General features: G+C 37.8%; 1 protein-coding gene across 2 annotated transcripts in view; it reads left to right on the top strand.

Moving 5' to 3' along the window:
* LOC144063601 (keratin, type I cytoskeletal 18) overlaps nt 1-11,983 on the top strand; it is a 39,737-nt gene continuing 27,754 nt past the window's right edge. For both annotated transcript variants that reach the window (XM_077585312.1, XM_077585311.1), the window contains exons 1-2: nt 1-660; nt 750-807. The gene's annotated coding sequence lies outside the window, so the exon portion shown is untranslated. The remainder of the gene's footprint in view (nt 661-749; nt 808-11,983) is intronic.

The raw sequence follows: 11,983 nt of genomic DNA, 5'->3' as shown, positions 1-11,983 counted from the left end.
GATGAGAGTGAGCGCAAGTATGAGTGTGAAAGGAAATAGGAAGGAGTTTATCGTATTCATCGCTATGACAACTGTGTGATTGACATAAACATGGCCTAAACAATTGGTTTGCTGACTGGACTAAAAATACCCGGATGGCATCTTCATAAAAGTTGGACAAAACAAAACTATGGGGCTGGTGAAATCCGCCGGGAATCGAGGCTTAAAGTCAGAATGTCTGGTCACCCTTCTGTAGAGTTGGTAAAGATAGAATTCTCTTGTTAGTGCGCAATTAAGCCTCAGGCATCATTATCCTTTGTCAACGCACTTGGCAGTATAATCAAGGTTATTTCTTTTCTTCTAACCAATCAAAAAAAGAAATGTGCTAAAATTAATGAACAATCTCCAATACAAGAAAAGTACAGTGAAGAGGTTCAAACATCACTTCTCATTAAAACACGAATGGTATTCCATACCAAGTGAATTAAGTTTTGATGAAACTGCATATTTTAGAATGGGCTTTTATTGTGGGCAGCTTCAGGCACGATGTCTAATCAGCATCTTGATATGCCACACCTGCTTGGCGGATGCATTATATCGAAAAATAAATCATCGCTTACTGAGACAGAGTATGCAAACCATGTGCTGTATGTTGTTGACACATGATCCGGCCATTTTGAGGTAAGTGAGGTCAAAAGTCTACCAGGGTTGGTTCATACAACCTTTTTTGCCATTTTTCTTCCTGTTCAACTGATTGTCTTTACTTGCAGGGATTAGTGTTCTATATCAAAGCAAGAATTGATGTTGAAGCACATGTTCCAGCCAATGGTAGGTGGCTTTATGCTTATTTTATATGTAGAGATGCTCATTCAGCCATCATTGATTGCATAGGTTCATTCGTCATGCTTTCAGTTATGTTGAAGCATACCATAAATCAAACAAGGTCTCTAAATGATAAATTGATGATCAAAATAATTATGTTTAATAATTAATGATGATAGCTGTCGAACCTCTACTTTTTTAAATACACAGTATTAATTAAATCAAGCAATTTAAAAGACTCTCACACCTCAACCGTGCTATCATGGAAGCCTGCACTGGTGACGGAGTGACGACCACGACTCGTGTTTTGCATTCCAGGCAGACACGCTCGGCAGGTGCTCAATCCCGCTACAGTTTTGCCAAACACCTTTTGAATGCTTAAGAAAACACTGAGCCCACGTTGGCAGCTGCGTGTGTGTCGGTCGGTTGGTTGGCTGGTCAAAAACAAGACCGAGCAGGAGGGCGCTCGTTTTGCAGCACGGCAAGCTACGCTCGGTCACACGTTAATGCAGGCTAGGTAGCTAGGTCGCATCTCTCATCATTCACACGCACATGATGAAGGAATTGCTTTTTTATTTATTTATTTTTTTATATACAGTGAAAATGATTTTCATTGAGCTAGCCAGGACATCCTAGGAGTGATTTTTCTGCGGGGCGCCGCTAGCTCTCCCGTGTGTTTATTTCACATGTGTAAAAATAAAACTGCGGCCATTTTTTTTTTAGGGGTGCTGCATGTTTATTCTGTGGAATCGTAGCAAAGTGGACTAATGTGAAGTATGTGATGAAATGAAATGACACACGGCTTAACACTCAAGATGTTGCGGTTTGGGAGCTTGCCTTCCGCTGTGTGTGTGTGTGATGCATATGAAATGTACTGCCTTAAGTGTTTACATGTTTGTGTTTGTACATATTGTGTACGGACAAGGCCGTTTCGCGCATGTATGTTGCTGCAGCTCCTTGAGGGCCGGCGTGTGTTTATGTTGGCTCCAGCCCAGACCTTCATCGCTTCTCTGCTGATAGCTCCATTTCTCCATCCCTTCTGTCCCTGCGGCTATTTACAAGTCTACCGCAGACTCACTTTCCCTGCGTGCCAACATCCAATCCTTTTTTTCCCTCCTTTCTTGCTGTAAGTCAGAGCCAATTTGCCTTCACGCTGTCATCCCCTTTGCTTTATCTCGCACTGTTTCGCTGGTCTCGTCAGCCAAACAGACCTTACCCAGCTGCACCGTGTGCACGTTCAACCTCTAGTCATTCTTTCCTTCATTTGGTTTTTTGTTTATACACGTTGGCCTTGTCAGGAAAATGATACATAATCATTTTTGGTGTGAGCTAGTGTGAACAATGTACTCTGAGCTATAAAACAGGGCCTCTCTTGATAGATCTAGACTATTTCCTGACATCACCGTAAGGACTCAGATCACACTGTTTAATGAATTAATCAATCAGGTTTTGCTAATATCTTGGTTCTCCAATTTTCCAATGTCCTCATTCGGGTCACGCAGGAGCTGGAACCTATCTCAGCTGAATTTGGGCAAGAGGCAGGTTACACCCCGGACTGGTCACCAGCCAATCACACATGCTCCCAAATTCCCAACCCATTAAAAATTATTATTAAATTGACATTGAACAACAATTCCACACTCACATTCAAATTAACAATTAAGTCTTCAATTAAATCGAGTTACCCTGAATCATTTTTGCCATGATATTAGCGCATTTGATGTGTCCCACCTTTGTGGGAACACTATGGAGATGACCCCTTCTCTGTTCCAGCCTAAAAGACGCTCGGAGGAGTTTGGTGCATAAGAACACGAGAGCACCGACTTTGATCCTTCCAAAAATAATAATACAAATAGGCTAATGTATTTTAATCTGTCCATGTTGGGCTTTTAGAAATTTGTATCCAGTGCATTCGTCTATTTGGTATGCAAATGTCATATAGCTGGCTGTGTGTCAAATAGCCGTTTGTCAATGTTGGCACTGTCCAGCAAAGTAAATAAAAATATCCCAAATTTTTGTATCTTTAGTGAAAAATCTTTGTTTGTGTGATTTGCATCCAAAAAGAGAAAAAATAAGGCATTTGAAAAAATATTTCTACATTTTGTCACGTCGTTGATTGCTAGCTAACTAGCTAGCTAGCTGCCATCCTAGCAAAATAATTGTTGCCGATGTTTTCACCCCCCAAAATAGTAGAAAATGGTTAGGTTGTAAGTATTCTAATGGCTCCTACAGTTGTGTTTCCAAGTTAAGCTACCCTAGCAGAATTTTTTAAATACTGGCAAATTTAGATATGACTCAACAGGTTCCTTCACATATTTTCTTTATTAGTGTTTAATTTAAAGATGGTTCTAGTTTGAAACTATTACAGTTTAAATATTGTTGAAAAATAAATGTGTAAATGTTTATAGATTGGTACACATTTTTACAAATCCTATTGGGGTATGTAAACTGTAAGGTGACTAAAAAAAGTATTTTTGTGCTATATATTTAAGACCTGTTACTGACTGGATTTTCCACCTGTTTTTATATGTTGTTACATTTATTTTATTCATTTATTTAAGACACTTGTTCTTTGGATTAAATATAGTAATTAAAAAAAACGTCTGGAGATGCATCCTATTTGTTGGACAGTGGCAATATGTACAGTAGCCATTTTCTAACGAATATCCATTTGTGAGACTGGACTTGAGTTTCATTATATTATTTCTTTAAAGTAGTTTTAAAAACATGTTTTTGTGCATCTCTGCTATGTTTCGCATAACAAGTCCCTACACAATAAAGTTTCCCACACAAAAGTAGTTTAACTGTTGTTAAAGTGGTAAGTATTTTATTGGGTCATAACTACTGGTTTCCAGTCTTTGTAAAAACAAAGTCTGTTGGCAGTCATGACCGTAACTTTGCACACAATTGTTGCTTTTTTGTTTCCAAACTGTCCGTTCCCATCATGTCACTGGAGCAACTTTCTGAAAATCAGTCCTGACTGAAATCCACATAGGAGTCAGTTTGCCCTTTTCAATTCCCATTAAGCGTTTGCTGACAATATTACAGCATCCAAGCTAATATTGACTGAAGGATATGATCCTGTGTACTGAACACACACACACACGAAACGAAGTGTTGCCAGTTGTTGGTAGCCCAGCAGAGTTGACTTGTTCCCATGGTTGGGAGCTGATGTGCTTCTAATGCTGTTGTGCTTGTGGTTTCTTCAAGGTATACTAGAGCATTCCTTGGCCGGGGACTCATGTAAACAGTGCTAGTTAGAGAGGACACACGGCGGCTCAGGCTACACACGCCTCTGGGTGGCTCCTATCTGACGGAGCTCTCGCAGAGTTTTGGGTTTCCTACGCATGTCAAGGTACATTAGCTGCTTCCCAGTGTCGGCTGGCTCTGTGGGCCCCGGTGGGCTATCAGTCAGAGCAACCTTCCCGTCTCAGCGGGCCCCCTAGACCCCAAAGCGCCCCGTGGAAGTCTTCTTTCCTTCCCTCCACGCCCCTCCTTGCCTTGGATGACGCACGCAAGGTTGACTCCTGGCTGTCATGCCCGTTTCGCTTGTCCCCTTTACCTTCTTCCGCTTTACCCTCACCCCCCCTCTGAAAACATATCTTTCTACTCTTTACTTTGTCAAACTTGAGATGGTTACTTTTGTTAGACTTGTGCAATTGACGACACACGTAAATGGCGGATGAGATCTTGATTGATTGTAGATGAAAAGAACAAAAACAAAACCGGGAGCATTATCAACAACAGATTCTAACCCGTAAGAAGGAGAATCGTTTGATGTTGTCATCTACTAGACTGATATCAGGAGCTAGCTAATTGCTAATTCAGCTTTTTGATCATCAGCTCACATTAGCAAAGCTTTTTGACAGCATAAGAGTTCAGCTAGTTAACTCATGTTTTTATAAAACATATTTTTTTTTCTTCTCCCGAGGGCAACCACCACGCATGTTAATAAACGATGGGAAACCATTTTGTGTCTATAGATGCTAATTTTGAGCGTATTGTATGTAAGTGACCGTAAAAATTAATTTGTACTTTTCAGTCTTTTTTGTGTGTTTTTTTTTGTTGCTTTTGCTTCAGTTCAGAATTTGGATCAGCGCTTCTACTTGTACCAGGGTCTTGTTTCTATTTCTACTTTACAGTACAGAGTGTGATAAGCAGCAGTCATTGAACTGTCTAACAATATTTGGTTATAAAGTCACTTAGTGTGAGTTGGTGTCAGTGTACTGTTGCAACCTCGTTCACAATGGAAGTTGTGTTGTCTGAAAAGCCATAAAACTTGTGGGAGACTGTCATTTGCACACACGTGAGGCAAAATTGGATCTGTTTGGCAAGCCGCATTAGACAAAGAAAAAAAGCACACTACATACTGTGAAAGCATGGAGGAGGCTTGCTCAGCACAGGGTACAATAACATTTCAAAACTATCAAGCGTTTTCAAGCATAATAGTGTTCAACAGCATCAGAAAACTTGACTAATAATGGCTAAGAACAGAACATTGGATTATTCGGACGTACCCTGATCTAAAACCTATCGAGCACAGGGATTACCTCACCAGGCTGTGCAGCTTTTACATAAAAAAATATATTTTTTAATTATTTTGTTGGATCACAAAAATAAATGAATAACTGATTTTTGTTAATTTTCAGTAAATGTTTATTTCTGTGATCATTGTGGAGTTTTTTTTTTTTTTTTTTTTTAAACAGTATCAACAATTTTACCTATGTCTGTGAAGCATTTTTTTTTTAATTATATTATTCTGTTGGACCTAAAAAATAAATCAATGGCTGTTTTTTTGTTTAATTTTCAGTCTTTTTTCTGTGTTCATTGTTTTTTCTTCTTTTTTTTATAGAATTGTACCAACAATTTTGCCTATGTCTGTGCAGCATGTTTATTATTATTAATAATATTTATTTATTTATTTTTGACCACCAAATAAATCAATCAATGGCTGATTTCTCAGTAAATTTTAATTTAATCTTATGATCTTTTTTTTTTTTTTTTTTTTTAAACAGATTGGTACCAATTTTGCCTATGTGTGTAATCTGTATTAGCCTGATTGAAGAGAAATTTAAACATAATTTTCCTCTTGTGGTTCATTCAATGAAATGATAGTTTTGAGCCGTTCTATTGACACATTCCTCGCATTTGTGACGTGCACACATCGGGCAAGAGATAATCCAATGCTCTGGTCTCACTCCCACTATAGACACAACACTTCCAGGTTTACTTTGTGCTTTAGTGTCGTACACTTCACAGGCCCGTTGCTTACGTGTGCATGGAGGCAGCCTGTGAGTCAAAACCAACTTTTTGCTGAAGAAAAATAAACTGTCAGGGATTTTTCCTGAGAGGAAACCTTTAGTTTACTATATGACATGTTGCTTAATAGTGCTAAAGTGTTCAGCGTTCTTTAAATAAACAATATGGACTTTTGCGTAGTGGGGGCATGAAAAAATGCAGGAGCCTCGCTGCCCCCCTCTCACACATGTCAGCAATTTGGCTGCCTTGTGTATTTTGGAAGTTGGGGTGGGGTTGGGGGGGAAAGGAACATTTCAAAGTAAACGAAAGAAGGAAAGTCTTATCCGCCTGGCAGCTGCGCTCCGGACCAAATTGCTTTCAGCTGATGCGCTGCATCTCAAACTTGCTTGGGTAATGTCAAGTGATGCATTGCAATGCTGAGAAAACAACACAGACAAAAAAATAAATAGGAAGGAGCAGAAATGAACGGAAAGTAACACGGAGACATGCAGATGAATTAGTGCTCTTTTTTTAAATTATAAATTACTGTAAGTAGTGTTGATAATCGATCACTTTAATGTACCTTTACTGGGCCATGTTGATGAAAGTTATATTACAGATGTTGTGTCCCCCCTTTTTTTTTTTAATGACACCCCCCATTTTACATTAAAGTACCTTATTTTATATCATCATGTCTACTCAGGTATATGATGACACATCTTGAAGCAGTGGTGTACGTTTTACATTTAATTAAAAAAAAACGAATGAATTTATTTAACTATAATATGCAACATTACGGCTTACAAAAATATTCTAATTAATTAAATTTAAATTATTTGACTTTTTACATTTTTATTATAATTTTTTTTAGATTGTATAAATAATTAATTAGGATATACAGCATTATGGATTATAAGAATATTCTAATTACGGTATGTACAATATGAGTAAATATATATATTTTTTAAAGCAAATTTGTTTCTATGCTAGTCCTTGTGTGTCAGCGTTCAAATATTTTCTGCAGCACACAAAAGCAGTAGTGTGAATGCTTGTCTTAATAATTTCAAGATGCTAAAAAATGCACAAATAATTGTCTTCTTTTTAAAGCATGTAGATTAACAATAGTGCGAATGCATCACGTGATATTTTTGCAGTGCACTAAAGCGATTCCTAACCAGGATGCCATGTCACACTAATGCACAGGTGTCAAACTCAAGGCCTGGGGGCCAGATCTGGCCCATCACATCATTTCACGTGCCCGTGAAGGCAAATACTACAATCGCAAATTGTTTTGTTTCTTAGTAGCATTGACCAATTGCAAGATTTTTTGTTACTAAACCCCCCTTTTGTCATCCATCAAATTTCTTGTGCATGTGTTAACATAAATATTTATATCTATTCACAGTCATAATGGCCCTTCGAGGAAAACCAAAATGATGTGGCCTGTGACAAAAATGAGTTTGACACGTTTGCACTAGTGTGTCGTGAGAGATCCAATTTCACTTAATTTGTCTAAAAATTGTCTAATTACAGATATCATCTATATATTCCAGTAGTGTATATGGTGAAACAATTAAAAGCTCTTCCATTAGATGGCACAATGTATAATGAACCTGCATCCACCAGTCACCATTTAAACCATTTTTAATTGAATAAGCACATTTATGAATAAATTGAACAGATCATGTTTTGAGTGTTAATTAGGGATGATTGATACCACTTTCCAATACCAGTACAAGTACTTAACTCTTGAGTAGTCACCGATACAAAGTACTGACACTACTGGTACTTTTGATAGATAACATTTCCCCCCAAAAAACAATGACAAGCAATTTTAAAGAAAGATATACATATGGCCACAAGAGGGTGCTATCACGAGTACCGAGACCTTGAAATAAGGCCTGGTATCGGCCCAATATCGATACCTGGTATCAGCAATCACCCATCTAATTATTAAAATAAATTATGAATAATAAAAAAATTCAAATTATATATGTGTGTCTGTTAGTCCTTTTATTGTATATTTGTGCAACTCAATAGGTACTTAACGCATATTAAAAAAAAATTGCTCTCTTATAAAAATCTATTTCAAATATGACTGCAGCTAAGTTCTATCCAGTGCCAGTCTATTTGTAGTATATATGTTTTTCCTTAGTGTGAAGTAAGTCACTCGCCTGCACTGATCTCCCCCCTGGAATCCTCAATCGTGAGATCTTGAGGGCCACCCCCCCCCCCCCCCCCCCCCCCAACACACACGCTTTGTGTAGTCGTCATTTCACGACGCAAAAGGAACTCTCTGGCTTCCACGCCTGTGTTTACTGCTCGGGCCGTGCGAGCAGGCCCCAGAGCGCAAAGGCAAGTCATGTTCTCAAGGAAAGAGCAACTGTCCACAGGGCCCGATATCAAAATAGTTTAAAATGTGAATTGCTTGATAGTTCCCAGTGAGCGCAGAGCCTCGGCCAAACGCTTCCAGATCGCCCTGCTCGCGGAAAGTAAACAGAGCCGCGGGCTCGCTGCGACACAACCTGGGTGTTTGACTTTTTTACCACCACGCTGCACGGCTACAACATGTCTCACCACCGCTTAACTCAGCCAAGGTTCCACAAAACACGATTCATTTCTTTTCTTTTTTTTCATACCGTTGCAGTCTGCTCTAAATGTTCAGACATAAAATAGAACAGCAGCAAATATTTTTCTTAAGGGATAATTGAAAAAGGGAAATAAATCCTATTGCATCTAACACTGAAAAGCTACAATCAAAAAAAAACATCCCAAACTAAAAGTAGAGCTTTTTCTTTTCTTCCGGGTTTGCTATTTTTGTTGGTGTTTTTGTTTTTAACAGTGTAATGCATAGCTCAGCTCAAGAAAGAAGCCAATAAATGTAGTAGAGAATACAGATGCACAAGTTATGTAAACTACCGCCAACCTCCCTGGCAAAGTGGGATTACGCAAAAACTAACACAATTACCAATTTCCACTGGATTTTCAGTTGAAGGGGCAGGGGAAGAATCGGTTTATTTTTAGTGCAGATCCAAATAACTGTGATGCTAGGATTGGTCATTCATATGCTTTTGACATTTGAACATAATTTACACACACAATTCAGAAAATAAAGGCATAACAATTAGGTCGTAATTCACATTAGGGTTCTTTAGGTTTGGTCTTTGCGCTACTTAGTCAAATTTGAGTTTGTGATGCTGCTGTTCTACTTTCCACCTGAACATTTAGAGCAGATGTTACACTTAACTGAGTATGAAAACAATTTCGATAATGAATCAATGATAATTTTTTGTGTGAATGCTGACAGACAATCGGTCACGCTATCGCATTTGTGTCCGAATTGCAATGGGTAAATTTGAGTTTCACAGCAGGAAATTGGAGAACATTCAGCACAAATTAATAATAACATAAACGAATCAAAAGTATCTGCGTATTTGCAGCATCAGGTCATGAAACTGAGCGGCAGCGTATGTGGCATTAAGTAGATACTAAAAGTGAACATGAAAAGCAGCAATATCAGCAGCATGTATGTAGCAATTAAACTACACTAATATCAATACATAGTGAATATTACTGTAAGCAGCTGGGAATGTGTGAAAAATAAACATCATTGAGTTTGAACTATATGAAATTTTAACATTGTGTCTTAATCAGATTGTTCCTCATTTTAAAATGATGATGTCAACTCATTTCTGTCTTAAAGACAATATGCCTCCCATGACATTAATAACACACAATTTCTGAATTTTCTTGATCATAATATAAATGTAATGATGGGAAATAGATTTAACCTTTCAATGCCAACTCTTATATTATAACTATACATTTGCCAATAATTTATTCTATATTTAATAATAATTAGCCATCAAAATTATAACAATAGCTCCATGAATGTCAGGATTCATATACTTATTAGTAAATAGATGTTATTTACAGTGACTGCTGATAAGGTGTTTTACGTGATTACACTAAATAATAAGCCACAATTATATTAATAAAAGCAACAACAACAAAACAATCATGAATCCAGTCTAATATGTACCTCAACACATTTTTAACTGATTTATAAAAATGTCTATGTAGCTGTACTTTTTTCTTTTTTAAACCCATACCTAAATTGCTGGTCCCAATAGCAAAATTAAATGCATAATCGAATTTTTTTTTCAAGTTATTACAATTTACATATGTCGTTGTTCACAATCACAATTTAGCGCCATAAATTGTATATTTATAGAGTAGTAATCAATTACAGTTTGGATTAACTTGTGGCTCATCGGATTAATGTGTTGTTTTGACCACTCGCATGTTCCTTTGCATCTTTTCAGCAGCTCCACGGACACACAATGCCAACGATGGCGCCCATGAGAGCCAATCGGACGGCTTTGCCGCTTCAGGTCGGAATGACCTATTAGCCAAATGTGTTTATTCAGTGTTTAGTCACTATTACCCTCAGTATGATCCCGGAGCTAAAAGGCTAATGGTTGAAAACGTCCCTCTCCCGCCCCCACAACTCACCGTGAAATAATTGGTCGCATATGAGAGCGACTGGCACGCGTTTCCTCTTGTTTTCCTAAAGAGGTGATATCATGGGCTCGGCTCGAGGCCTGCTCGTCACCCAGATAGCGTGATTGTTTTCCGGTGCTGAAGAAAAGCAGGGATGATGTGTGCGAAGGTTGTGCTGTGTTCCCCAGCGGGGCGCCGCCATCGGCCGCCGCCGCGTCCAATCACACGCTGGGTTTATTTTCGGCCTTATCGCCTGATAGGGGCCACCAAGTGAAAACCTAAAGTGAAGCCTTGAGTCACAACAGGATTTGTTTCACAACTTGCTTGGGCTGTCATTAAATCAGCAGGAAATTGTCCCTCATCAAAAAGGACTTAAAATAACATTTCAGCTGCAGACCTTCTTATTATTTTCCCCTGTCACTTAACATAGTGTTTCCTTTTTCCTTAACATTTTCATCCATCCATCACATTGAATATAAGTTATTCAGCATCACCTGCAGCATGTGTATATATGTGTATATATATATATATATATATATATATATGTGTATATATATATATATATATATATATATATATATATATATATATATAATACTAACACTAACAGAACAAGTTGTTTTGTAACATAACTTTCCCAGTAACATTTTATCATCTATTTGATACTGTATGTGTACAATATGTTCATGAGGTCATGTAACACAACCCGAAAAGCTTGGTTTGCATGGCGTACAGTGTGTGTGTGTGTGTGTGTGTATGAATACGCGTGTGTGTCCTGTATAAGTTACATTTACCTAAACTGCCGCTCTCTCTCTCTTTTTCTTGCTTCATTTTGACAAATTTGAGTTTCCAGGAAGCCTCTGAGGTCACAAGCAGCATCTGTTGCTACTTAGGCACACACACACACACACACACACTCGGATGCGTAATACATACGGATGCGTAATACACACACGCTAAAGAACTCAGGGCCAATCAGACATGAAAGCGTGTTTAAAGTTCCCAAAGTGACTTTAAAGAAGACTCCAGGTTAGAGCTCATGGATTAATATGGGAGGTTAAGGGTGTCTGTGTGTGTATGTGTGTGTGTGTGTGTGTGTGCGTGCATCTAGGGGAGGAAACAATGTAAGCGCTATGAATTGACATTGCGATGTTAAATAATTAAGACTACTTAAAATAGCTATCGAATATTTCGGTATTTGAATATCCTATGAAAACAAATAATCAAGTATTTGTATAAAATGAAATATACGTATACATTTTTGCTTGGTTAAAGAACAATTATAAATACACTAGAGAAAATGACACTTTTTTTTTTTAAGAATAAAAAAATAAATAAAAATAAAAACATAGACCAACATAAATCGAACATAAACGTGTTGAATGTGACGCGCATTCAGCTACTGGTAACACAAACTCATATGACATGGATTAACGTCTCA

The sequence above is a fragment of the Vanacampus margaritifer genome, chromosome 14, assembly GCF_051991255.1.
Source record: "Vanacampus margaritifer isolate UIUO_Vmar chromosome 14, RoL_Vmar_1.0, whole genome shotgun sequence".
Lineage (NCBI taxonomy): Eukaryota > Metazoa > Chordata > Actinopteri > Syngnathiformes > Syngnathidae > Vanacampus > Vanacampus margaritifer.
Note: the sequence above shows the minus strand (reverse complement) of the source record. Positions and strands in the feature narration are given on the sequence as shown.